Genomic DNA, 27,761 nt, shown 5'->3' on the forward strand with positions numbered 1-27,761 from the left:
ATATACACACACACACGTTTATGGGGTATTACACACGTACCAATCTGCTGGTTCAAATAGTTTATTATATCTGCACAACGTTTCGTCCTAAAAGTAGGACTTCCTCAGGTGCTACAGAACAAAAACTTTCAACACGGAGTGAGTTACAGTGGTATATTTCGTACGAAAATTTACATGTCAGAGTAAATACTATGGGACGGTATCGTGAAAATATAGGAGTTCTTACGAAAAATACCACTGTAACTCAATCCGCGTTGAAACTTTTTGTTCTGTAGCACCTGAGGAATTCCTACTTTTAGGACGAAACGTTGTGCAGATATAATAAAATATTTGAACCAGCAGATTGGTACGTGTGTAATACCCTATAAACGAATGTATCATAACCACGCCACCGACAACACTGGGGACAACCTGAGAAACCACAGTCGAATATATATATATATATATATATATATATATATATATATATATATATATATATATATATATATATATATATATATATATATATATATTACCATACAGATTTCCTCTTGGGGAAATTACTGTGAACGATGCTAAAAACAGAGCATTATAAATAATAATACTACCGTAAATTACTTAAGAAGATTTATGAAACTCAAATAATACATACTATTACTTTTTGTACTTGAAGAAAGTTATGTTGTATCACCTATACACTAAAAATTTTCCTTCCAGTGATATTACTAGTATCAATCAACACTGCTGCTCTTTTAGAGTTGACACAGGGATATCGGTCATTTTGAATTTCCAAGAACAGTGAGCCTGATTTGTTTCTCTAGTACCAAAATTTTCACATGAAAACTTACCTCTAATTCTTTGATTAAGCTTATTTTCATTCATTATTATGGTTGAAGGTTTCATGGAAGAAGATTTCATCAAAATTTAAGCAATTCAATTTCAAGGCGCGTATTGCCTTAAGTTAGCATGTAGGCCCTACCTCGAAACTGAAAGTCAAAATTTCTTCAAAAAACTTTCAACCATTCTCTTTCAAAATCAAGAATATAAACCGGGGACCATCGGATAGATTTTGTACTAGACAAGCAAACTATTAGCCTACACATTTACCAACATTTGAAATTCAAAATGTCCTTTATCTCAGTGTTAAAATTTGGGCTACATTAAGTTTCAGTTAAAAAGAAAAGTGAAATCCTCACTCCAAGAACTTAAAAATAAGGGCATACAAGATATGGACCGGGACAGTTTTTTTTCAAAAGTTTGAGAATCTGAATATCTGTCCCGGTGCGCGGTCCAACTTTAATACAGGAACAACAGCCGTGACTTTGGATAATATTTTCGTCATGATCAATTTGCAAAGTATATGTTTATTCTTAAAATCGGCCTACAGTCTGTTGAAATGCTAAATTTTAGTCTTGCCAACATAACGTGTTGTGTACAATATGCGATGCTACTATCGATAAATTAATTTAACAACACAGGATACGTAGTTCATGTCTTAGACGCCAGTCAAAGCTGTCACCCGAAGACAGTGAAATTCTAACCGTAAGCGTTTCAATAAAGTTTTAAGCTTGAGCCAACCCTCTACAAGGAGACTCGATAAATGGTTGAAGAATGCGCTTTTTATGTTTATGTGGGACATGTCATTATCATTTCTACACTAATAACTCTATTAGGCCTAAGATGAATGTTTGACGGCTAAGGGAAAGTGAAAATATAGGAACCGCAGAAGGATAAGAGTGCAAGACTGCACATGTAACTCTAGTTACGTAAAACTTTTCCGATAAAAAAACTAAACAAACAAATACTTAGGAAATTGAAATGTCTAACAAGTTCATTACTCACAGTGACTTTCTTCATTCTGGCAATCCGGACTTTCTTTACGGTCCACAGTGAGCACGACATAGCGTACGTACGTTCAACGAAGTAGCTTCGAAGAATGAAAGCAAGAGAACAATCACAGTCACGTGATTCGTCGCAGAGGGCAGCAAACAATAGTTTCGATGGCTTACGGTGTAAACCACTGGGGTTGGGGCAAATTGATCAAAAATTCTGATGCGCCTTTTGCAAAAATGGCATTTTTCACACGTTAGTAAGAAGCATATACATTGCTTGTACACGCAGATCTTCATTGTCATGAGTATACAAGCAGAAGAAATTTTAAAAGTCAATGAGGCTACTAGGCCTATACGGGGGAAAATCATGTGGTTCCGATATCCCATCTAACCGACCCTAAACTTTTTCTAACGCCTGTCGTTAGCGCGGAAGTAAAAGAACCGTTAAATTACGAGAGAAAAGTTCACATAAACTTCAACGAGACCTGTGACGTCATTTATTCATATTTGCAAACAATCAACATGCATCGCAGCAAGCTATAACCACTTAGCTTGTTAGGGAGGGCGGGCTCTATTAAACAAATGCTATCACAGAGACAAACAATCTTTGTTGGCTGCTATTAATAACGACTGGACTTTCGAATAAATTGAGGGACATTATCGAGGTTTTCCTATCGTAGCTCATAGTTGATGTGCAGGCGATGTTTCTTGGCCGTAGTTGGCCTTGCATACAAATTAGAGTTGGTGGAGCTACGAAGAACTTCACCAACATTCGCATTGTTAGTTTGCGAGAAGTCAGTAGTGTACACAGTCGAAGATGTATATGCAATCGCAACAAGAGGCCTGACTTATTTGAGCCGGCAAATATTTGCATTTATTATGGTAGAACGCGCTTCGGGGACGGATATTCGAACTCTCAAACTTTAAAAATATTCCTTTGGCCTACCACTTGCGGGAGCTTATTTTGAAGCTTATGGAGTAAATAAAGTTTTCACAGAGGCTTAGTATTGTAAAAATCAATTTATTTTCCTCCACTAGTGGTAGAGACAACACAGGGATAGCGGCAATTTAAAATTTCAAATATTGGAAAGAATTGGGTAATATCTCTAGTATCAAATTTTGCATGGTGGCCCCGGTTTTTATATTTGATTTTGAAAAGGGAATGGTAAAAAGTTTGTTTGAGGAAAATTTGAGAAAAAATTTTTAAGTCTTTCATTTCGAGGCGCTAATTACCTTTGTCCGGTCACGATCTGATACGCAAGCACTCTACTCAGTGTAATCATATTGGCGGCCGTAAGGATCTTATACTACTTTCCGGACAAACTCTGGCTAGCCTTGTGCCTAGCACTCTACTCAGTGTAATAATACTGTTATTATTGGCCGTAAGGATCTTATGTTAGGTACTTACAGGACATACTCTGGCTTGTACCCAGCGCTACGAGTATGGCGAGAGTGTCCGGCTTTGGCTACGCCGCCTCCCACCTCCGGAGGCTCTGACATGAGTCTTTTATAACTTTTAACATTCAAGGCCAGTTTATTTTTTGATGGGACTTCTTTCATGACGTATATATTTTGTCTTGCACCGATAAGTTTGCTTTAATATGGAGGTAAAAAGATCCATGGTTTGCTGTACATAATTGTTCACGAATCAGGCTAGCAAAGTATAGGTTAATTACCATTTCGTATATAAACTACTTGGTACTATTCATATATTCGTTAATACATAATACCGGCATTTCAGTCTACCTTTCACATCATGGATTCTATCTTATTATGAATCTTTCCTTTAAGATATATCATCTCTGTATTTTTGTCAATGATGGATATTAAGCGTGGTGTCACTTTACCATTATACCGCATAGTACAGTCAGCAGTGTTGTTGTTGATAATCATATTCACGTCCGGACTGGAATTCATTTGTCAACAATAACAATAGTCATTATACGTGCATAGGCTTTGTTGACATACACATGCTATGGAGTTGGACAGGAAACAGCATTTGATTCACAGCACAAGAAAACTTAACGTATGACAAACGTTTACAGCAAATGGCCTTATATTAATATCTTTACTTGTAATTGGCCCTATAACAAAGCCAGTAGTTCTATCAAGCTAATATATACACATTTCGAACTTTTGAGTTTGGAGGGGGTGTCTCATTTTTGAAAGGGGCATCAGAGGGAAAGTCATATTTTAGAAAGGGGCAACGGGGGGGGGGGGTCGGGATCCACATTTTACCTGATGGATGATCACTCTCAGTTCCTCCCACCCGGCACTCCGTCATAATAACTGAAGGCTCTCTTATTTATAAATTCTCGATGGCGATGTCCTCGATATGCGTATTGTTTAAGCTTAGGCCGAACAAAAACAAATTGTGCTTTTCCGATAACCCGACCTACCCCATTTTTACCTGCCGAAAATTTTTAGAGCTACGTAAACACGGAAGTAAAAAAAGAAAGGAAAAAGCCCGTAAAATCACGCGTTCGTTACTTGGCATTTGATTTTTGTTTGAACGAGGATGTCTTTTATCACCCCCCCCCCTTATATGTGTGATACATTTTCTGGAAATGTTGTAGGCCAGTATTTGACCGCGGCCCTGAACGCCTGAAAAATGCATATTTAAAAATAGAAAAATGTTGGAAAAAAAATCCTGCCGACCTACCTACCCTTTTTTTGAAAACCATGTTGGAACAGCACAATTTATTTATTTATTTATTTATTTATTGGCCTTAGACATGCTCCATTCGTCCAAGATGCGCAGCAACTCGTACCCAATTGCACCTGAGGTTGTCACTTTGTCGTTTTCGAAGACAAACGAGCCCTATTATTTGTTTCTTGATTGTCTGAGGTAGAATTCATACTGCGATAGCAAGAAGAAGACTTCGCTGAGACCGAGACACCCCTTCCCCCACCCAACATGCCCCACCCCTGGGGACGGATATTTAAGCAACCCCTATGGCTGCACGCGCAAGCGCATTTTACGAGCATATAGTATGCGCATGCGCTGGTATATCCGTATATAAAGTTCATACTGTTCTGCATGAGGAGGTGTGAATCTGTCATTATCGTGTCTCACACTGTGTTACGGAGAAGAGAGATCCGTTCCCAGACTTGAAAAGGTGATGGTGGACTCTGTAATGAATTCACAATTCTACAATGTTCCTGTTTACCCTCTGTAAGCCGATGATCTTCCGAAATTCATGTAGTTCTGATCAGCCAGAACTCTGCGGGCTGTAGTGTCTGTCACGTCACTTTGAGAAACTTCAGAGCGAGGGTGCACTACTCGGTATGTATCATACATATATATGCCTTTTCATTACAATTTTAGAAGCTGTAAGCGAATCATTTGAGATGAGAAAGTCTAAAGGGACTATAATACTGACACTGCGCTTTTCCTAAAGATCGCGAAAATAGATCAATGAATCACGGTGTCGTCCGAGTCGAAGACAAAAGTCGGAAACCATACGATTTACAGTAAAAACACATGTACTTACCGAGCACAGCAACCAGATACGGGTTTTGCCGTCCAACCCAAAACCCAGGCAAAACCTCGAGCTACTGACTGCAGCTACAGTTGCTGTGCCAAAGGTATCTCGACCACTTTACCTAAAAAACACCATTCCCACACCGTATGAGTTTGCATGAATGAAGACAGCTGCAGCTTTGTATAAGTTCACTATCCTTTGCATTCGTTTGTAAGGATCTCACTAATTGTTATTCATTTTCTCGTGCGTCTGAGCGTCAAACAAGAAAATTCAGTCACATAGGGCTTCAAGAAGCAACGAGCAAAGCGCCTAGTGTGGAATAATACATATGCGCCATTTCAGTTAGTGATTACATGCATAATCACAAGCTTTTTCAACTGGTGGTTCCTATTCCTGTGAATGCTGATGAATTTTGAATTCATATTTGCTGCTCTTAAAGGCCTGTATCAATAAAATCATCATGGGGAGGGGATCTTTCTTCAGATCCACCGCCGGGAAGTGTTTCCAAATAAAATTGTTGGCCAAGACTAAATATAAACATGGTCCCATTTTTAACCCTTTGAGTGCTATAATTTTTTCCCTCTAAAATTTTAGTGTAACATTTTATTCATTTTTATGATTATGTCTGTAATTTTTTTTGATAATTTTGGACTGAATGGACATCAATTTACATTGACTACAGTTTTTGATCAAATGTTTTGGGAAAAATCAAAAGAATTGGCTTGGTAACATGTTTTTAAGGTGACAAAAAATCTGCTTTGGCACGCAAAAGGTTAAAAAATCCCTTCTAAAGTCTAGCATTTTAGAATTCAGGGGTATTTTGTGTAAAATACTCAATGCGACAAAAATGTTGGGGGGGGGGGCAGATATTCAGACTCTCAAACTTGTACAATTCTTTCTGATCTACCAATTGTGGGATTCATTTTAACCCTTTGATTGCTGTATTTTTTCCCACCAAAATTTTAGTCCAACATTTTACCAATTTTTATGAACTTTTCTGTAATTTTTTGATAATTTTGGACCAAATTAACACAACATTTCATTGGCCTCAGTTTTTTATCAAAATTTTTGCAAAAATCTGACAAAATTGACTGAGGTATAATTGATAAGGGTGACAAAAATTGACTCTGGTGCTCAAAGGGTTAAAGCTCTTGGTATAGAAAACTTTTCACCACCTTATTTAAAAATCAAAAATATTATTTTTCCCCATGGAGTTAACACAGGGATGGTGGCTATTTTGAATTTTAAATATTGTAAAATATTGGGTAATTTGTAGCTCTAGTACCAAATTTTGCATGGTGACCCCGGTTTTTATTCTGGATTTTGAAAGAGAATGGTTGAATGTTTGTCTGAGGAAAGTTTGAGCAAAGTTTTAGTCTTTAGTTTTGGGGGATGAAGCTGCTACAAAATGAAGAGAGTGCATATTAAATCAAAAACACTACGCAGTGAATTGATTGATCAAAATTATGCCATTTAATTCTCCAATTCTCATTAACAAAGTTTTCTTCCTTTTGAATATTGTAGATTACGAAAAGTGGTATGGATACTCTTCGTAAAGCTGGTCCACAACATAGCTCCAGAAATCAGAAAAGAATATTCTGCATGAATGTCAAAAGTAAGTTTATACATACAGAGTAAACTCTAAATAATAAGAATAAGCCATGAACTCAATTATTACATGTATCATCATTTGATAATTCATATAATCTCTCAACTTCAAGTATTCTGAAAGAATATTTTTGATATTGTTTTTTAAAACTGCTGCATTGTCAACAGTATGAGTATCAACATGGAAGTTTAAAGGGAGGGTGCCAACCAGTCTGTGGCTGGGTGTATTGGACCCATACAACAAGTCTGTTCCCATACACAACATTAACATCTCTTGAGATTCCAAAATTTTAAAATGGTGACTGTACAGACACAACCAAACAGTATTTGGCAAAGTCTTGATTGGAAAGCTACAAACCTGATGAACTACATGAACATGCATCAAAGTGAGTGGCCCTTGATTTGCACGCATCGACAATTACTCATACACTGATAGTGATACAGCACGAGAGTGTAACCCATACGCAGTGTTCGCGCTAGCGCTCGCCACACTCGCAAAATGCGAATAAAACTCTCATTTTGCGAAAATTTTTTGAAAGTCATTAGCCACGCTTGCGAATTGAATTTTTCGCCCCAAAATTGTTTGGACACATCATCGGATCAATCACTCAACTACGATCGCCTCCGCACTATTACTTCCGGGTGCTGGCTGGAAGCGACGCAATACTCCGTTCACCAGAATAGGAATGTATATATTTTATTATAAGGGGTGAGCAAATTCACTACCCCGAACTCACGGGCAAGCAGTTTTTACCGCCGGGCAAGTAACTTTTGGTATCTCTACTAGCCCGATCGGCTAGCGTATGAAATGTAGGAGACAGCTGAGGAGAGTAGCAAAGTCGATCGGGAGCAAACGACATGTAGAAACGCATTGCCTGCAGCAAAATGAACACAGAGACGGACGTTTCTGAGCCTATGTAACTGACATGAAATTTCTCATCCAAGTTCGATTTCAAAGAACGTATGCAATTCTGGGATGAAGAAGACGAATTTCTAGGAAATTGCAGCTTGAATTTAATCTCGGAAAAAAGACAAACAAACCATACGATTTGACGTCAAGCTCCGTAAAAATTCAACTGAGGTGGGTCTACAGTACATGCATGCACTGTGATCTGGCCGTAGCAGCACGCAAAAATACAGACCTTTCAAAGATAAAAATAAACAATGAAATTTGTTGTAGTCATGAGCGAAATGCCTCAAATAAAAGGGTCATTTATTCGGATCGTGCTGTGACACATGAAATCTCTCTTGTCAAGAAAGAAAATAATCGTCCATCGCAGCGCATCGCCACGTTGAGACAACCGGACTGGCATACAGGTATGGCGGATATGACATCAAAAAAGGACTCTTCTATTAGGGAAGAGGGACCGAGGATTAAAAATACCACAAATAAGTTTGGTTTTACTCGCAGTTCCGTCACTTGAACTTCCATTCTCCATTACTTGCTTATCGTCTATTGCTTTCTTTCATCAGTAAGGTAATCTTATCAAACGTAATGGGTTTGTAAAAGTCTGTGATATTTACTAACCCCTTTCAACAAATAGTGCGCTCATCATGACCGTCCATGCTTTTGAATACAACACATGCATGTGGGAGTCAACCACCATCGTCGCATCGGACACTGCGATCGCATGACATGCTATTTTGTGTAGATTTTGTTGTTGTTGCTGTTGTTGTACTTTCATTATTTCCGCAATTATTACATGGGTATCAAGGAGCAGAATGCTTCCAATGCATAGGGTATTGTATTCACACAGAAATTCACGTGGAGCTCCCGAGGTTGTAGGAAAGCACAAAAGCATAGTATTGTTATCAGATCAGGTACTGCAATGTTATATCATGTGTAAACGGTCATGCTCTACGCTAAAAAAAAGACTGATTCGTATCTGCAAAGACAAGGAGGAAAAAGTCTGTGGTATTTTGCTATAGTTTTTGGTACACAAGTTTCGTAAATTTATGTAAAAAATCTTCATGTCAGACGCAATTTTTCCCTCACATTTTGCAGCTGAAGAGCAGGCAGTGAAACCTCAAGTCACAGGCAGGCCAGTTGAAACTGGCTGTGCTAGCAATTTTTTTTGTCTTCTTGCCCGGGAACAAGTGAGTTTATGACTAAAAAATGATTTGCTCATGAAGTGTGTTTAGAAATGTTCCAGTGACGTCCAACATTTATTTATTTATTTATTTATTTATTTATTTATTTATTTATTTACCTTTGAAACGGTTTAAAACGCAAAAACTGCAGAAAAAGCAGACCACAAACATTGTTTACTTTGAATAACAGAGTCACATCAGTTGCACATCTTTGTGTTTTTAGTAAAATATTTGCGTGGCTAATCAATTTTCGCTGTGGCTAATGTTTTTTTGCATCAATTAGCCACACCAGCAGACCGTGGCTAATTTGAAAAAAATCCTAGCGCGAACACTGCATACGACCTTAATAAAGTCAACATCAACTTTTAAACATAACTCGTATGTATTAGAAAAAGGGTTTTACACAGCAGTGTTGTTCTATGCCAAGACCTTGCTACTCTGGAAAACGAGATGTGTCCGACCTAAAATGTATTGCTCTTCAAAACGATCATGGATGTTTTCCTTGCAGTGTTCAACGTTTCGTTTGTATGGATGGTAGACGTTGCAAACGCTTCAATTTAAGGGACTGCCCGATCATCCTGGGTTCATCAACTATACTGGCGTTAAAAATCCAAGTGGCGACTAGCTTTCCACCATTACGCAGCGGCCAGTACTGTTGTTTTACATTCATCAGCCATGCAACATGCTTACGGCTCCAATACACCGTTGCCCCTACATTAGTCCTTTCTACCCAGCTTCCTATGTACCACCATATATGCTGTAGTGGGTATTTAATTGCAAAGGTTGATGGGTAACTGAATTGTTTTACATGTCACACTAGGACTGAGGTAATGACCTTCAGGGAGCTACGCGAATATATGAACTACGTAAATTCTGCGTGATCGACCCATTCATATAATGTTGCGCCCTTAGTGGCGCATCAAACGTAGATTCGAGATTTTATTGCGCGAATTGTGTAATGGCGCATCCTAGAATTAAGTCTGAAGATTACTGACATACATAAAAGGTATAAACTACCAGTGTTATAGGAATCCTGACATTGAAACTCTTGAACTAGTTGTATGACGACCTTACAGTAAACTAAAAACATATTGCACAGAGCTGCATCCATTTGTTTTGATGCTACATTTTTATGATGCATTTTGGAAAGTCTGTGGTGGCACTGAGTTCTTCCTTACCTGATGTCACAATCCTTGTCAAGTTGTTAATCCTTTGAATGCTAAAATTTTGCCCACCAAAATTTTAGTGCTACATTTTCCTAATTTTTATGAATTTTTCTGTAATTCTTTCGAAAATTTTGGACCAAATTGACAGCACTTTTCATAGACGCCAGTTTTGGGTCAAAATTTTGGGGAAAATCTAAAAAAAACATGTTTGAACCTGAAAAACATTGTCTGGGTTATATTTTATAAAGGTGACAAAAATTGACTCTGGCACTCAAAGGGTTAAAATTGATTTGACGTATTTTCTGCCATGTTTTCATCATTTTTTATCATTTGTAAATACGTCAGCTGACCTTTGGGATCTGTTATGCTGATAGAGCTAATGCAAAGCCAGTTGGGTCAATGAGGTCATTTCCAACCATTTGAAGAGCGCCCCAAAGGGTGATATTGAGAGAGTGTGAAATATATGAATTCCTTGCTACATGTACATTTAGCTGAATCGTGAAACATTGAGCATGATGACCTACAGAATGATAATTTCAAAAAGTATAAAACAAATGATAAATTTCTGGAGGTTTTGACAAAATTTATGATACCATGACAAAAAACTTCCGATAAAACAAAATCCTGCGTATTTCACACATAATTACTTTGAAGTACGCAAAGTAAACTGACGTCTGCAGAATCCAATACGCATTGAAAAAAACGCAGTCTCCATAACAAAGACATGCCAAGGACACGTGGTTTCCCTCCTATGCGTAGTTTATCTATGACTAAAAATTAAATGTTTGCTTATAAAAAATGTTCATGATTTTGCAACATTTTGTCCTACATCCTGTAAATCACATGGCGTCAATTGTTTCCTTCAAGGCTGTACCAATAACAATCTAACATGTTCAATAGAGTTTGTCCTTATTTCAAAAAAATGTTCTTTTTTCCATTGTGCCTGATGCGTACACTGGGCCTACACTTTTGATCAGGGTGGTACGATAGTTTTTCCAACTGCTATTTACAGTTTAGTCAGTACTTCCAAAATATGTCAAAACGTAAGACCGTCGACAGTTTCTTTGCACCATCGAAAAATGTGGAAGGAGAAAAAACATCAAGCGACGTTAGCCAGGCATCGAGTAGCAGTGATGTTTCAACGTTTCCATGTTTCCATGGCGACAAAGTCAGCCAGAATTGCAGCCGTGATATCAGTCTCATCTGTCCCATGTGAATGTGGGTTCGCGAGTACCCACAACACGATTAAAACATCGAAACGTATACCGGTAGTTGTCTGAGCGAAGATGTGATAAATGATCTGATGGTGATAACAATGGAAGGCACAAAAATTTGCGAGTTTGACTTCAGAGCACCAATGATAGAGTTGAGGCAACAAATTAAGACATCGCGGATGTACATGTACATGTATGTCATGAGATTGACTCAGTTGACAACATACCTCTGACCAATTCTGTATTATTGCTGTGGAATCATATGATAAGAAAATGTTTAGCGAATCTGACTTGATCCAGAGAAGTAGTCAAGAGAATTTAGAAATTTTTTGGTAGAGAAAATGTTGTGTGTACAAGTACAAAGTAAATTTACTGTTAATGCAGTATACATTTATAATGCTACCTTGTAGGCAATGCAAACTGTAGGCATACCATAGTGCACTCAGTCTACAATACACTGTGTCATTTAAATGAAGTCACAATGTTAGAGAGCAATAATAGCTCTGTAATGGTGACAGTGGCTTTGCATATACCTGATAATTCTTTGAACAAGTAAACAACTTTCAAGGTTCTGTGTGACTTGAAATACCATTGCCACATACCCATAGGTCTGACCACATAAAGAAATATTCATGACTATAACTAGCCAGAGCTGATTTGCCCTACCAATCAACCCCTATTGAAAAGTATACCGGTACTGATCCAATCACACAATAAGCTGTAGGGTTCTCCTAGTGTAGTGTTAAAAGTGAAAGCTCATGTACAGCTCAACAATTATGTTTGGAATTATTACCAGGTCTGAGCAAGCAGTCGGGAGACACAATTGTCAAATTCTATAGAATATACGGCTAGTTTTCAATTGGGACTTTAGTCAAATAATAAACATTGGCTAGCTACATACAGTGAAACATAACACTAAGGTGAGAGACAGTGCAATATCTGTATGGAGTCCAGTGACATGAAGTGTCTCTGCTGAAGGTAGAAATGTCTCTGATTTTGGAAGGCGTCAGTTTTCATGTTAATAAAGGCAAGCACAGTTTGGAGAAAATTGATATCACAGCCTGACCTCCTCAGTTGCTCTGGCCAATTGATTACAAAACCATTAACACTACCAGTGAGTTCAAATGTCAGCCAGAGACTTTATTAGAATACATTCTAAAATTTGTGACTTTTAAACATTATGACACACAGAAGTTTGGGTTTGCATTGTTAACTACTCTGTGTGCCTTGTACACTCAATCTATCTTGCTAAGATAGTTGTTCCAGACTTTTCCAAATAAAATAATTGAAAATTACACTTTCACCAGTACATTATATCACGCTATCAAAAACTGCTTTAACTTTCATGTTTAAAAAACTCATGCTCTTTTGATTATACGGTTCAGTGTTCAAAGTTCCAAGTTCATTTTCAGGGTTCATGCCAGTCCACATATTTACACAATAAAGCACACCCAGTGATGGTAGATTTTGATCAGTTCACAACATATATACATGAGCGATATGACATGAATTGAGTGGCATACTGTAGCTGGGTGTGATTTATTGCTATTATATCATAATTATAATAGTATATTGAAATTCTGGCGTCGAACGTCAAAAATGGATTTTTGCTCACGCTGAGAGCTCGCGGGCATGCCAGCCGATATCGCCAATATACCATGGTTCTTTTCGCGTCTCAACCAATCAGATTGCTGTATTTGGGACATCAATATACAGGTATAATATAATAGAAGTTAATGTTCAGTTCATTTCATTTCTTAGGGTCATGACAGTTCAGTGTTCCAAGTCAGTGTTCTCACATACACCCAGTAGAGGGCAGTCTCATGACTTCATTTTAAAGACCGATTCTTTTATCCAAACGGTGGTTATTCAAATGGTTTTCTCATTCATGGAATACCCTCCAGTACCGGTATGTTGTTTGGTAGATTTCAATCTCCCTACTGTTATACTCTTCAATGCAATGTGTACAGATTCCATCTGTACTGTTATGTTATAATGTCTTCAAGGAGATTCGTAGTGTATATGCGACTTTTGAACCTTTTCTTCAAGTGTTGTCTGAATATTACCATCAGTTTCAATCATAAGACTGATTGAATTGTCTCTGTCAGTTTCTGCATTCAAATGTTTCTTATGCTTCAAAAGTTTCAGCTAGACTGGTGTGGCTGTTAATGAACTTGTGCAATCAGTCACTGCATAGGTAGTCACTGTTTTGCTGTTGTTGTTTTGCCAGCTAGTGTTCCCAAACAACCACTTTGCAGTGCCATTTCTGTTTGATCCATTTAAAAGTGTGAATCTCAAATTACAATTCTCTGCAATGATGAGAGATCCATTTGACTATCAACCAAATGAAGCCATGTACTAGTTTATGTGTACACAGCACTGCGCATGCATTTTGTTGTGCCGGTAGGGTTTCTGAGTTACCTGGCAGGCCCAAACTTCTCTTCATCATGGTACTTATAGTATTCATGTCTTGTTGATAATAATTTCCCATTTGAAATGCTAATTTAGTTGAAACAAGTAGTTTTGACATTGACTATTAAACCATGCAAAATCTTAATGTCACAACGTTGCTCTTTAACTCATAGGAATAGATAGTGTTGTGTTGTCTTGGTAAAGTAAAGCTAAATTAAAGCTGCAAGCAGCGTTGGCGGTGCCCAAGCCTAATATGACATATACACACAAAAATTGACCTTGAAATCGGGTATTTGAGAAAAGATTTTTATCTTATAGTACTCGTCATGTATCACTTCAAGGATGACATGAGTAAAATGTCGACTCAATCGGTGGTTTCGTTTTGGAAAAGTAGATTTTTGAAGATTAAATTGGTATTTTTCGAAAATCCAATATGGCGGCCAGATCGCGTGACCGATCGAAACGTCTTTCGCAAACTTCAAAGAGATCACTCTAAGGATGATATGAGTAAAATTTCAGTTCAATCGGTGTGTTGGTTCTGGAGGTCAATTAGGTCATGTGACATTTTGTGAAAAAAAAATTGTATCCCATACTTTTCCCCATATACCAAAAATCAGACCTCTAGCTGTATTGTTTTTCCCAGAATTAGATATGTGCATATTTAATGAGGTTTATGATATGCCGTCATAAGGTCTCCAATCATAACAAATATGAAGGATGAAGTACTTGTGGTTACCGAGTTATGGACATTTATGTATATTTGAGGTCAAAGGTCATCGAGGTCACTTGACATTTTGTGAAAAAAATCGTATCCCATAGTTATCCCTATATACCAAAAATCAGACCTCTAGCTCTGTTAGCTTGCCCAAAATTAGATATGTGCATATTTAATGAGGCATGACATATGGTACCATAAGGTCTCCCATCATACAAAATATGAAGGGTGTAGCACTTGTGGTTACTGAGTTATGGACATATACGTATATTCAAGGTCAAAGGTCATCGAGGTCACGTGATATTTTGTCAAAAAAATTGTATTGCTAAGTTATCCCTATATACCAAAAATCAGTCCTCTAGCTTTATTGGCTGCCTCAGAATTAGATATGTGCATAATTAATGAGGTACAGGATGTGGTGTCATAAGGTCTCCCATCATACCAAATATGAAGGCTGTAGCACTTGTGGTTACTGAGTTATGGACATATATTCATATTTAAGGTCAAAGGTCATCGAGGTCACGTAATATTTTGTCAAAAAAATTGTAATGCTAAGTTATCCCTATATACCAAAAATCAGACCTCTAGCTCTATTGGCTGGCTCAGAATTAGATATGCGCATAATTAATGAGGTACAGGATGTGGTGTCATAAGGTCTCCCATCATACCAAATATGAAGGGTGTAGCACTTGTGGTTACTGAGTTATGGACATATATTCATATTTAAGGTCAAAAGTCATCGAGGTCACATGACATTTTGTCAAAAAAATTGTATTGCTAAGTTATCCCTATATACCAAAAATCAGACCTCTAGCTCTATTGGCTCGCTCAAAATTAGATATGTGCATAATTAATGAGGTACAATAAGTGGCGTCATAAGGTGTCCCATCATACCATACATGAAGGCTGTAGCACTTGTGGTTACTGAGTTATGGAGATATACGTATATTAAAGGTCAAAGGTCATCGAGGTCACGTAATATTTTGTCAAAAAAATTGTAATGCTAAGTTATCCCTATATACCAAAAATCAGACCTCTAGCTCTATTGGCTGGCTCAGAATTAGATATGTGCATAATTAATGAGGTACAGGATGTGGTGTCATAAGGTCTCCCATCATACCAAATATGAAGGCTGTAGCACTTGTGGTTACTGAGTTATGGACATATATTCATATTTAAGGTCAAAGGTCATCGAGGTCACGTAATATTTTGTCAAAAAATTGTAATGCTAAGTTATCCCTATATACCAAAAATCAGACCTCTAGCTCTATTGGCTGGCTCAGAATTAGATATGCCCATAATTAATGAGGGAGAGGAGGTAGTGTCATAAGGTGTCCCATCATACCAAATATGAAGGGTGTAGCACTTGTGGTTACTGAGTTATGGACATATACTCATATTTAAGGTCAAAGGTCATCGAGGTCACATGACATTTTGTCAAAAAATTGTAATGCTAAGTTATCCCTATATACCAAAAATCAGACCTCTAGCTCTATTGGCTCGCTCAAAATTAGATATGTGCATAATTAATGAGGTACAATAAGTGGCGTCATAAGGTGTCCCATCATACCATACATGAAGGCTGTAGCACTTGTGGTTACTGAGTTATGGACAAATATGTATATTTGAGGTCAAAGGTTGCCGAGGTCACGTGACATTTTGTCAAAAAAATTGTATTGCTAAGTTATCCCTATATACCAAAAATCAGACCTCTAGCTCTATTGGCTCGCTCAGAATTAGATATGCGCATAATTAATGAGGAACAGGATGCGGTGTCATAAGGTCTCCCATCATACCAAATATGAAGGATGTAGCACTTGTGGTTACTGAGTTATGGACATATACGTATATTCAAGGTCAAAGGTCATCGAGGTCACGTGATATTTTGTCAAAAAAATTGTATTGCTAAGTTATCCCTATATACCAAAAATCAGACCTCTAGCTCTATTGGCTGGCTCAGAATTAGATATGCACATAATTAATGAGGTACAGGATGTGGTGTCATAAGGTGTCCCATCATACCAAATATGAAGGGTGTAGCACTTGTGGTTACTGAGTTATGGACATATACGCATATTCAAGGTCAAAGGTCATCGAGGTCACGTGACATTTTGTCAAAAAAATTGTAATGCTAAGTTATTCCTATATACCAAAAATCAGACCTTTAGCTCTATTGGCTGGCTCAGAATTAGATATGCGCATAATTAATGAGGTACAGGATGTGGTGTCATAAGGTCTCCCATCATACCAAATATGAAGGCTGTAGCACTTGTGGTTACTGAGTTATGGACATATATTCATATTTAAGGTCAAAGGTCATCGAGGTCACATGACATTTTGTCAAAAAAATTGTAATGCTAAGTTATCCCTATATACCAAAAATCAGACCTCTAGCTCTATTGGCTGGCTCAGAATTAGATATGCGCATAATTAATGAGGTACAGGATGTGGTGTCATAAGGTGTCCCATCATACCAAATATGAAGGGTGTAGCACTTGTGGTTACTGAGTTATGGACATATACGTATATTCAAGGTCAAAGGTCATCGAGGTCACATGACATTTTGTCAAAAAAATTGTATTGCTAAGTTATCCCTATATACCAAAAATCAGACCTCTAGCTCTATTGGCTGGCTCAGAATTATATATGCACATAATTAATGAGGTACAGGATGTGGTGTCATAAGGTCTCCCATCATACCAAATATGAAGGGTGTAGCACTTGTGGTTACTGAGTTATGACATATACGTATTTTCAAGGTCAAATGTCATGAAAGTCACATGACGTTTTGTCAAAAAATTGTATTGCTAAGTTATGCCTATATACCAAAAATCAGACCTCTAGCTCTATTGGCTGGCTCAGAATTAGATATGCACATAATTAATGAGGTACAGGATATGGTGTCATAAGGTCTCCCATCATACCAAATATGAAGGGTGTGGCACTTGTGGTTACTGAGTTATGGACATATACGTATATTCAAGGTCAAGGTCATGAAGGTCACATGACGTTTTTTGTCAAAAAATTTGTATTGTCAAGTTATGCCTATATACCAAAAATCAGACCTCTAGCTCTATTCGCTGGCTCAGAATTAGATATGTGCATATTTAATGAGGTGCATGATGTGTCATCATAAGGTCTGCCATCATGCCAAAATGAATGATGTATCTCTTGTGGTTACTGAGTTACGGACATATATGTATGTTTGAGGTCAAAGGTCATGGAAGTCATGTGATATTTTTTTTAAAAAATTGTTTTCCGTGGTTATCCCTATATACCAAAATCAGACCTCAGGGTCTATTGGATTGCCCAGAATTAGATATGACTCTTACATAGGCCAGAATAAGCCATCGATATAGCTTAGCTGCAGAAGTATAGGGGAGGTCAAAGGTCATTGAAAAATCAGAAAAATAATACTTTAAAAATCTTCTTCTCAAAAACCGCCAGGTCAATTTCCTTGAAATTTCATATATAGCATCTAGGTAGTATTGCCTATAAAGTTTGCGAAAAGATTTTGGATCGGTCAAATTTTATGGAAATGGGACAGTAAAAAACATTTTCATTTCAAAATTGTAGCCAGGTCACATGACTAATTAAAAATTCAAGGGTCAGGTGCACCACTTCTCATTGGTCCCCATCATTGTACCAAGTTTGAAATGTTTAGCATAGGCGGTATTCAAGTTCTAGGCTGGCAAAAAAATGACACAAGAAGAAGAAAGAAAAAATTCCAACGAAACCAATAGGTGCCCAAGCTTGGGCTTGGGCACCTAATAATATTGCAGAAAATTAGAACCATTGTCTGAATGTGCATGCTCCTGGAATTTGTCCAGAGAACATATCAATATTCATCAAAGTTGTAAATGTTGAGAAAGTATGCACAGTATATCTCCATGATCAGTGAAATAGGAAAGGAAGGATAAAGGAAAATGCACATACATATTACCAGGTTTACAACATAGAGATTTAGAGATTTATGAAAGATTAAAAAGTCACCAGGCCACAAGACACAATCACTATGGGGCCAATGTCATAACTCTTGCTGTCTCTGTGCGTTTCAGTCTGTCAGTCTGTCCATCTGTCTATATCCATCTCTGCATGTCTACCTGTAGACCAAAGTGGTAGAGCTCATAACTAAACGAATACACTTAAGGGTTTTTCACTCGTTCTCATTTTTCTGTGTAAATGGTATATCTTGTCTGTTTATATCTGTACAAATGGATTGATAGCAGGGCCCCCCTGTGTAAGTAAAGTCCAAGGGTTGCCTGTATTCTTGTGACTCATTATGAATCAGGACAGAATGTTTTATTCAGACTATCAATAATGGTGTACATGTATTGCTCAAATAGACAGGCAGTCATTGCAGTTTTGACCAGTTTGCAGCCAGAATGTTTAGTTGTCTTTCCAAACAAGCCTGTTGAGTAAAAAACAAACAACTATGCATCAGATGATCAATGGATTACTTGTTTTAATATTGACTTGCCGAATTTATTAACTTCTAAGAAAAGCATATGCTTGAGAAATCGTGTGCAATGACGAGTGAGATAATAAAGAATTCTCAGACTGGTTTATTTCAGCTGAAAACATTGTTCACCTGAATACAAATTATTGACTGACTCAGGGATTACCCTGACTCAAGAACGGCATGAGATAAAATCGCACATGAAAAAAAACTGTGGGAGAATTTCAAAGTCTGTGGGAACCGGACCTAACTTTCCCTGATTTTCTGCAGATTGGTTAATTTGCATAACAATACACTCAGTGAGACAGTTTTCGGACGACCTCAGTTTTCAGACATTTAATGACATGCTGTTCGTTATACTCACTTTGCTCAGTTTTGATAGCGTTTTACAAGTCATGCTACAGCATATTAAGTCAGGTGACGCTGCCGTCTCGTTTGGATTTTTAGGTGCCCAAGCCCAAGCTTGGGCACCTATTGGTTTCGTTGGAATTTTTCTTTCTTCTTGTGTCAATTTTTTGCCAGCCTAGAACTTGAATAACGCCTATGCTAAACATTTCAAACTTGGTACAATGATGGGGGCCAATGAGAAGTGGTGCACCTGACCCTTGAAATTTTTATTGGTCATGTGACCTGGCGGCCATATTGGATTTTCCAAAACCCTTTAAACGGCTTCTCCTGATGATCTAGGGGTCTGGTCAATTTGAATTTTTGTACATAGCAAGCATGACCTAAGGTCTTGAGATTTTGTAAATAAAATTGCATGCGGTCACGTGACTTTGGCCGCCATATTGGATTTTCGAAAAATACCCTTTTAATCTTTAAAAATCTTCTTCTCCAGAACCAAAACACCGTTTGAGCTGAAATTTTACTCATGTTATCCTTAGAGTGATCTCTTTCAAGTTTGCACAAAACATTTCGATCGGTCACGTGATTTGGCCGCCATATTTGATTTTGCAAAAATCGCAGTTTCATCTTCAAAAATCTTCTTCTCCAGAATCAAAACACTGATTAGGCTGAAATTTTACATATGTCTTCCTTAGAGTGATCTCTTTCAAGTTTGCAAACGACATTTGGATCGGTCACGTGATTTGGCCGCCATCTTGGATTTTACGAAAATCGCAATTTAATCATTAAAAATCTTCTTCTCCAGAACCAACACACCGATTGAATTGAAATTTTACTCATATCATCCTTAGAGTGATCTCTTTCAAGTTTGCGAAAGACATTTCGATCGGCTACGTGATCTGGCCGCCATATTGGATTTTCGAAAAAATACCAATTTAATCTTCAAAAATCTTCTTCTGCGGAACTAAAACACCAATTGAGCTGAAATTTTACTCATGTCATCCTTAGAGTTATCTCTTTCAAGTTTGCGAAAGACATTTGGATCGGTCACGTGACTTGTCCGCCATATTGGATTTTCGAAAAATACCAATTTAATCTTCAAAAATCTACTTTTCCAAAACTAAACCACCGATTGAGTCGAAATTTTACTTATGTCATCCTTGAAGTGATCTCTTTCATGCTTGCAAAAGACATTTTGATCTGTCAAGCGGTTTTGCCGCCATAATGGATTTTGCGTAAAACTTACTTTTACTAGTAAAACCAACAGTAACTATGAAATCATGTTCAATTTCCTTCTTAACAAGAAGTAAAAGACTCTACCAATCTCAATTGTGCCCAGACCTTATTAACTATGTGCATATCTAATTCTAGGCTCACAAATAGGGTAAGAGGGCCGAATTTTGGTACATGAGGAGTACTATCGATAAAAATCTTTTCTCAAATAGCCGATTTCAAGGTCAATTTTTGTGTGTATATGTAATATTAGGCTTGGGCACCGCCAACGCTGCTTGCAGCTTTAATTTTTGGTAGAAGCTATTTCGGGCTACAAACTTGGTGAAGTTAGCCACACCGTACGATACGAGGTGTCAAACGCAACACACAGGGACAGCCCGTGTCCGATATCTAAGCGCTATACACGTTGAAATATAGTTGCGTCGTCCATGGATTAAACGTAACTAATTATCAAGAAATATTTCCATATAGTTTTCTAAACACATCGAAATTGAAAATCGGGGTTCGCCGTTCGAAGTTTCCAAATATCAATATTGAGCCCCTTATCACATTAAAATATGACGTCCGATTACTGCGATAGCAGTCCAATTACATGCACTCAACATGGGGGCAACAATTTGGCAACTATGACCCCCTAAATGCCACTTCTGTCGGTGTTAACAGTTTGAGGATAAACACAATGAAGTTTCGAAAGGTATGATAATAAGATTTTGTTGTGATCGTCATTTATGAAACGACTTTAGGCGAAATTCACTACCTTGTCCTAAAACTGTCACACTGAGTGTAGTTTTAATCGGAGGCGATCGAATCCATACTTTCTAGTGCAGGAGTAACGGAAGTACAGTAGTCCAGAATAGTGCATTTTCATTTTTTCTTCGCACTACCACTCGTACTGGACACGAATATTCCTTCGAAAGCGCCATTTTGAGCGACGACAACACACTGTACATCAGCAATGAACACTTGCTGTATCGACTCCAATGATTTGTCAATGTACGCAAAACTTCCTGTTTGCAACCAATCACAAACGCAGTTGAAACGGGTAACTCTGCAACAGCTTTTTTCTAGCGTAATTATAGCGCTCTCTACGGCGACACAATGAGTGGTTCTGTACTGAAAACCTGCCAAATATTACCGATGAATTTAGATAGCGTAAAGGTATCACGTATGCTCCATTTGAATTATCGGCGCGACTTTTTTGCCCAATTGATTTTTCTGAATGCGATTTTTCTGATTTTTTAGCGTAAATATTGCGTTATCGCGCCCCAAAGTGATCCCTGTGACTTAAAATGGCAATTTGAGACTTATGTTACATGTAGAAAAGTAATTATCTTTTTCTAAATACTTTTTTAGTATGGGAATCCATGCATCAAAAGTGAAGTACATGTAGAAGATAAACATTGCAAAGTCTGTTGAACCCCAATATTACCTCTTTACCATCTCTTTCCTAATTTGTTCAATACCTGTACAGGTTTTTGTATTTAATAATTTTATTGGGTTTTCTTAAAAGTATAAAACACATTCTGACAAGCGAAATGTAAAAATCCAAGATGGCGGATTCACGCATGCGCAAAAGTTACCATGACGTCAGATTTAAAGTTTGGTTTCCTGGACTTACAATAGAACGTTTTTAGCATATGCCTTTCGTAGACCATCGCGTGTGTACCTGGCTTGCTGCAGTGGCCATTTGGCATACATGAAAAATTGAATTCCTGCCTATTTAGATTCATCATTTGCATGAGAAAGCAAGTTACCGAGTGCCTACTTCAAATCTTGTACATTACAATTGGATTTGATTTTTGGTGTACAGCTATGACGACTGACCTCTCCCACATATCGTTTTATCCCGGTTATTAAAGGCACCGGAGATCAAAGGAAAATGACCTGAAAAAGATTTTTGAAATGCAGTATTATCCTGCAGAATGACACATGAGTACAATCAGAGATAATGGTGAGTGAGTTAGTTGTTTTGACAAAAGAAAGACTATGCTATTAAGTAGACTGAAAGACATTAACAACTTCTTCTGTTCATTTTCTATGCATTCCCTTGGAACAAAGGATCTGTAATTTTCTTTCACGCCATGAACTTGAACAAACAAAGACTTACGTGATAGTGTTTTCATAATTATATGCATACATTTTTATGCGTTCAATATAATGAAGGCTTTTCTGAATTCCAGAGCTGTTTTATTTTTCTTACAGATGTTATTTCTACTTTCTGCATTTTCAAAACACTTGACATGCAACTAGTACTTGAAATGTGATGTTTCCCTTCTGTGAGATTTCCCTTAAGTGATGTTGTACTTGAAATGTGATGTTTAACTTCTTCCAATTTAGTCCAAGATTAGAAAAGTAAAAGACTTAGAATGAGAAAAATTTATGAAATAATGGACTTTTTCAAAACAGAGGAGATTATTGAAAGGTTTTTAATGTTTTTGTATTATTATTATCAGTATCTAGTACTTGGTCTATTTTTTCTCATTACATTCAATTTCATGTTTTGCTGTTTATATGTAGTATTAACTTCCCTTACATTTTAGTTGGAAATCAATCAATCAAACAAGTAGTTGAATAATTTCTCTAATATTTTCAGGTAATGGTATGATGTCAATATACACTATAGGAGGAGGTCGATGGGTGGAAGAAAGTGTTTGGCCATTGTCAAAAGAGCTGTACAGGCTGGATTTTTTGGTCGATGACAATGATGCTGACTTGACCAGTGTACAAAGGCTGACAGGAAAAGGTGCAATGATGTCACCCCTTCATAGTAAAGCAATGGTGAATCTCTTATTAGGTGAAGACACAAAGTTTCTGGTATGGGGTGGCTACAATCTGACATCACTGTTTTGTACAAACGAGGCAGTGACAATTGACGTACGGGGAAATTCAGCAACCTACCTAATATATATAGACCCTTATGGCCACAGTGTCCATATTCCTGGAGAACTCCATCAAAATGGCAAAATACCATTCCAAAGCTGTGGCTGTACTTTGACAAAAATACCGGGAGAGAGAACTCTGCAATTTTATTCGGGGGGATTGAAATGATGCATAAATTCTCTAGAATACCAAAGTTTACTCAGGACACCATCGATGGAAGTTTGTATCTTTTGCTTACAGATAGCCTCACTTGGGAAACAGTGGATGCCCCAGCTTTAGAGCCACATGGTTTCCATTCAGCCACTTATATACCGACTGCAGCTGCAATTTGTTATGTGGGGGGGTGTTACCTTTAGGGAAGGGCATCCTTACAAGAGACACTCAGTTGATGTAGCTACACTGTTCAGTGTAGATTCCAGAAACAATTGCACTGTGAGATCTGTACATTTACCAGAGACCATTCCTCACTACTTGTCCATGTAAGGGGCATTTGCATTTGAGGACAAAACTAATGGTATATGGGGGCTACAGTCAAGAGACAGAATTGATGCAAGAACCTGGTCCCATTCCACATCCATCCTCTCCATGCATGTTGTTCTGGATCCCCTGAAAAAAAAAAAAAGATTTTTACAAGGCACCAAGTAATTTCGCAAGTGCAGGGCCCACCCTTCACTGCTTGGACAGCACATGTATATTGAGTTTGGGGGGAACAAAAAAACACATATTTGTATTCACAACCAAAGGTATGCGTCCAGCACCATGTGACTTGAATGAAAAGTGCACAATAAACAACAGTCCAGAAATTAGCCCAATTGCCTGTATTCAATGTGAGGGGAGGTGGTTGTATCAATTTTGTGTTCAACTACAAGTGATACCCCAGGGTAAATACGAGTGCAGTGATTGCAAAGATGCAGGAAGAAAAGTACAAGCAGGAGGCGTACCAGGAAGAACTAGAATCTAAAGTTATTTTATTTATTTCAAAAGTAATAAAACTGAGGCACTATTTACATGTACATATGGCTTTCAACTTTGTATAAAAGGAAACATTAAATTAAAAATTTATTACATATTTTGTTGACAGAGCTGACTGAGGTGTCTGTACTTAAAAATGTTTTCAAGGATGGCTGGGACGTGTTATGCCCTAAACAGCCACAGTTAGAACATTTATTTTTTCTATATGCCACTTCAGCATTTCCTTGTAATTTAGGACTACTATAACAGAATGATATCAGGAGAGGTTTGGACACAGACTGATTTACTGAGTTTTCAATGGTTTTGGAATAGTTTGCTGTCACATTTTGTCTGTGAGGACCAGAAGCTAGCTTTGACAAGATGAATTTTTAACTATTTTTTAATTTTCTTGCCAATCACAGGCTCATGTCCTACTATCCAAAGCATGTTGAAACTCATCATTTAACTTGCAAACACTGCATCTATAAGCAAAACATGCAGTTATTATTGTTTATAGTTGAATTAGAGTCCAGACAAGAATTCACTTTTCAACAATAATGCAATGCAATCTACATATGTATGTATCAATGTATATCAATGTATCAATCTCCCTATGCTTTGGAGACAACTACAAGAAACTGGTTGACATTAAAAACAAGAAAGATATAGATACTAGCCCTTGAAGTCACAAGAGCTGCAACTTATGACATTATTAGTCCCCACGGACACCGTCCGGGGGGACTTATAGGTTTGGTCATGTCCGTGCGTGCGTGCGTGCGTGCGTGCGTCCGTCTGTGCGTGCGTCCGTCCGTTCACGCAGATATCTCAGATACGCCTCAAGCGATTTCATTCAAACTTGGTACATAGATTACTTCATATGTCATACATATGCACGTCGATTTGTTTTTTGATACGATCCAATATGGCCGCCAGGCGGCCATTTTATTATGATTTTTTCATGTACAGAGCCATTACTCAGGCATATCTAAACCGATTTTATTCAAATTTGGTACAAGGACATTGACCTATGTCATACATATGCACATTGATTTGTTTTGTGATACGATCCAATATGGCCGCCAGGCGGCCATTTTATTACGATTTTTTCATGTACAGAGCCATAACTCAGACATATCTCAACTGATTTTATTCAAAGTTGGTACAAGGACATTGACCTATGTAATACATATGCACGGTAATCTGTTTTTGTGATACGATCCAATATGGCTGCTGTGTGGCCATTTTGTTATGATTTTTTCATGTACAGAGCCATAACTCGGGCATATCTCAACCGATTTTATTCAAAGTTGGTACAAGGACATTAACCTATGTCATACATATGTAAGTCAATTTGTTTCATGATATGATCCAATATGGCTGCATGGCAGCCATTTTGTTACAATTTTTTCATGTCCTTAGCCAAACTAGGGCACGTCTCAACCGATTTTATTCACCGATTTTATTCAAACTTAGTAAAAGGACATCAGACCAAATTCATGAAGAGGACTCTATCCTCTTTAAGGACTTGTAATCAAAGTACCCATTAACAAGTGGGGACTGTGTCATCTACGATGACATTTTTTTTCATGACTCTATATTTAAATTAAAATGAGTTCATAGACATGTTCTTAGTATAATTATCCTCTGAGTGGGACTGCATGGGGAGGTTTCAGTAAGACAAATAACAAACGGGTGCCTCACCAAAATATGGCTGCCTCCATACAACTACTTGATAAACAGCGTAAATGACGCATGTACATATTTGAATCTTTACAAATACAACATGGTGCAACCGACTGAAAGGATGGGAAAGGGATTCACTCCACTTTGACAAAAAATTTTCCGTTTTTGTTTTTGCAAAATTTTGAAAATGGCAGGAATTTGAAAATGAACAAAATTGTTCAACTTTTTGCCTATTCTGATACAAGGAAATGTTGTTCAGGCATAGTTAATGACTATGTAGTTCAATTTGCAGATTGCAATCAGGGACACTTCAGTTTCTACAGCCAGGGGGCGGTGGATTATTTTTTGCCGTCATCAAAAAGTGGCTGACCCCCCATATTCCAACTTTTGAAAACAGGATGACCCCCCCCCCCCCCCCCCCCCCCCCCCGCGCACGACAAAGGTAAAACAAAAGGTGGAATATAAATTGAATTATTCAGTGCGTATATGTGTGTGTACGTGTGTGTGTGTGTATACACACACACACACACACACATATATATATATATATATATATATATATATATATAATTTAAACATTCAGTCATTCTGTGTTTTAATGAAATTGTTGCTATGTCAGTTTTAAGATAGGAACCTAAAAGTGTCAATTCTAAAGTTTGAATACAGTATTTTAAATGAGCTGTGAATGTACTCCACTCATTTTATGCATAAGCAGATGTCCAGAACTGTTGTAAGAAAAATGTGATTGTGAAATATTAGTGCATGTTGCTTTTTAATACTGAATTCTCATGGAGGAAACAGAAAAGTATCAGGAACTTGTCATGCTTTTCATATGAACTGCAGATTTCATAATGATTAGTACACTTTGCAAAACAGACTTTCAATTTACAGACAATAAGATATATCTGACATATATCTCTGATATATTAATTTACTGTGCCAAAAGGGCGCGCCAAAAAATATTAAACATCCAGGTATATCTGATATATATACATATCTGATATATGAAAGTCATGCAGCTGAAGGGCATGCTGAAAAATGTTGTTTGATATTTTAAAGAAATGTGCCTGAAGGGCGCACCAAAAAATTTTAAACATACAGGTGTCTCAGATATATATATGTCTGATATATTAAAGGGTGACACCCCCTCCCCCCCCCGGCCGAAGAAACTGACCAGTCCCTAAATGTCTGAGGAAGTTGGAGGTACCTTCAGGTTAGACAAATTTAACAGAGTTGTAGCTCATGGGCCTTTAATACCAGTATACAGTATCAAGCATAAACCACTGACATAGCACTCTCTGCACTTTTTACATGCTGTTTTACATGCTACTGATTATATGTTTACCCTGCAGCAATTAGTTTAGATAGGTTGCAAACGGTCACCATTATGTGCAATGCTTTCAAGAGGGAAGGTATACACTTTGCTTGTAGTTTGGCACATGAGTAATGTTAGGGCAGACAATTTCACTGATAATAACAAATGTGTAATTTTGGTGTTAGGGCACTCACCCTTAAATCAGGTAGAGGTGTGCCCAGTGGACTATGAAACACAAACTCTTCAAATTTTCTTTAAGGTAGTATGTGCCTCAGAAGTGAAAGACTTAAACTTTTGCTTAAACTTTCCTCAATGAAACTTTTGAGCTTTCTCTCACCAAATCCAGAATAAAAATCAGGGGTCACCGTGCAAAGTTTGGTATCACATAAA

The 27,761-nt window shown here is 37.5% G+C and overlaps 1 long non-coding RNA gene across 1 annotated transcript in view; it reads left to right on the forward strand.

Moving 5' to 3' along the window:
- The first annotated feature begins 4,847 nt into the window (after window positions 1–4,847).
- LOC139145910 (uncharacterized) overlaps window positions 4,848–27,761 on the forward strand; it is a 39,680-nt gene continuing 16,766 nt past the window's right edge. The window contains exons 1-2 of the long non-coding RNA XR_011555044.1: window positions 4,848–5,100; window positions 6,824–6,914. This is a non-coding gene — a long non-coding RNA (uncharacterized lncRNA). The remainder of the gene's footprint in view (window positions 5,101–6,823; window positions 6,915–27,761) is intronic.

This window comes from Ptychodera flava, chromosome 12, assembly GCF_041260155.1.
Source record: "Ptychodera flava strain L36383 chromosome 12, AS_Pfla_20210202, whole genome shotgun sequence".
NCBI classification, from domain to species: domain Eukaryota; kingdom Metazoa; phylum Hemichordata; class Enteropneusta; family Ptychoderidae; genus Ptychodera; species Ptychodera flava.